We start from the raw sequence: 1981 nt of genomic DNA, 5'->3' as shown, positions 1-1981 counted from the left end.
TGCATCTGCTGTATTAAAACAACACCAGGATAATCTTTCCCTGAGGATGGAGATGTTGAAGTATTATTGGTTGGCAGAAAAGCTGTGGCTACTTCCTGCCCTGTGAAAGAATTTCCTGCCTGGCAATGAGAGTTCCAAGTCAGGGGCTTTTTCTATGCGTTGTTTATTTATCTTTCTCTCATAACCTGCTCTCAGATGCGTACTTTATCTGTAAACACTAGTTCACATGCTAGCTCATAAAAAAGATAGGGATCGGGAGTCTGAAAGATCAGATGAGAATGCTAATATCCATCCACTCATCTACAAGCCATTTCATGGGAATATGTGGCCACAGGGAGAAACTTGCCAGAAGCAGTATTGTAGGAAAAGGAAGAACAGAGGTGTCCCAAGGGTATAGGGATGGTGCTGGGAAATTCAGAACAGGCAATGCAGATTTCCCAGGAGGAGTTTAGTAAGTCACCCAGAATACTGGATCCGTGGGAAGATAGAAATTTGGGTGTCAATGTTTTCACATTTGAATCTCCAGCACCCTGTCCAACACCTAAGAGGCACAGTTCTTTATAACCAGCTCCAATCTATTTCACTTCAGTTTACTATCTATAACTACAGAAATGTCTGTAAAACATGGTTTGGGGCCAGAGAGATGGCTCAGTGGTTAAAGACTGATGGCTTGGGTTTGATTCCCCAGTACCCACATGAATCCAGATGCACAAAGTGCTATATGAGTCTGGAGTTCATTTGTAGTCACAGGAGGTCCTAGCACGCCCATACTCACTCTCTGTCTCCCTTTCTCAAATAAATAAATTTAAAACAAAATAAAGAACAAGGTTTCCTAGTTCTAGGATAAGGTAACTTGAGTTTTTTTCATTGAGGTAAAACAAACTCCCCCCCACCCCCGAGGAATAAGAGAGTTGCTTGAATGTCACCTAATGAGCTGGTTTTTCCCAATGTTCAAAAAGGGCATGGTGGCACACACCTTTAATCCCAGCACTCCGGAGGCAGAGGTAGGAGAATCGCTGTGAGTTCAAGGCCACCCTGATACTACAGAGTGAATTTCAAGACAGCCTGAGCTACAGTGAGACCTGACCTCAAAAAAAAGGTGTGGGAGTAGTAGACCTAAGTGCCAGGAGAATTAGTATCTCAACTAGTAAGGACTTGGTCCGGAATGTAATACAGTGCTGGAGAATAAACCCAGGGCCTCAAGCATGTTAGGCAGTCTCTGTTATTGAGCTATACTCCCAGGCCTCTGTAGTTTGTTTTGTTTGAAATACAGAATGATTCACAAATTCATGTGTCATCCTTGCACAAGAGCCATGTTAACTTTCACTATATTGTTCCAAGCCCAATATATGTGCTGCCAAAGTGAGAACTGTAGAGTTTGTATGTGGACTAACAAAATTTATAAACTTACAATTTGTGGAAGACACTCTATTCTGATGGTGGTGGCACACACCTTCAATCCCAACACTCAGGAGACAGAGGTAGGAAGATCACTGTGAGTTCAAGGTCATCCTGAGCTAGAATGAGACTCTACCTCAAAAAGGAAGAAGAAAAAAAAAAATTGTAGGTCAAGTACTCTGTTCTACATTTTTTTTCTTAATCTACCTGGACCTTACAATCTCACTCTGTAGCCCCAGGCTGGCCTCAAGTTCACTAAAATCCTCCTACCTCAGCTTCTGGAGTGCTGGGACTAAAGGTATGTGTCACAATGACAGACTCTGTTCTAGTTTTTATTGGTTGGGGTGTGTGTGTGTGTGTGTTGTGTTGTTTTTTAGATACATTCTCACTCTAGCCCAGGCTGACCTGGAACTCACTCTCTAGTCCCAGACTGGCCTCAAACTCACAGTGATGCTCCTACCTCTGCATCCCGAGTGCATGGATTAAAGGTTTGCGCCACCATACCTGGCCTATTTTTTAATATTAAGATTCATTTCATCCTACCACAACTTTATAGAATAAGACTACTGTACCCACTAAGTAA

The 1981-nt window shown here is 42.6% G+C and overlaps 1 non-coding gene across 1 annotated transcript; it reads right to left on the bottom strand.

The window, feature by feature from the left end:
• Nucleotides 1-1263: 1263 nt before the first annotated feature.
• Nucleotides 1264-1370, bottom strand: LOC123464240. The gene has a single exon (XR_006639473.1). It is a non-coding gene; the product is annotated as a U6 spliceosomal RNA (small nuclear RNA).
• Between the last annotated feature and the right edge of the window lie 611 nt (nucleotides 1371-1981).

This window comes from Jaculus jaculus, chromosome 10 (genome assembly GCF_020740685.1).
Source record: "Jaculus jaculus isolate mJacJac1 chromosome 10, mJacJac1.mat.Y.cur, whole genome shotgun sequence".
Taxonomy (NCBI): Eukaryota; Metazoa; Chordata; class Mammalia; order Rodentia; family Dipodidae; genus Jaculus; species Jaculus jaculus.
The sequence above is the reverse complement of the archived record's forward strand: the minus strand, read 5'-3'. Positions and strand labels throughout refer to the sequence as shown.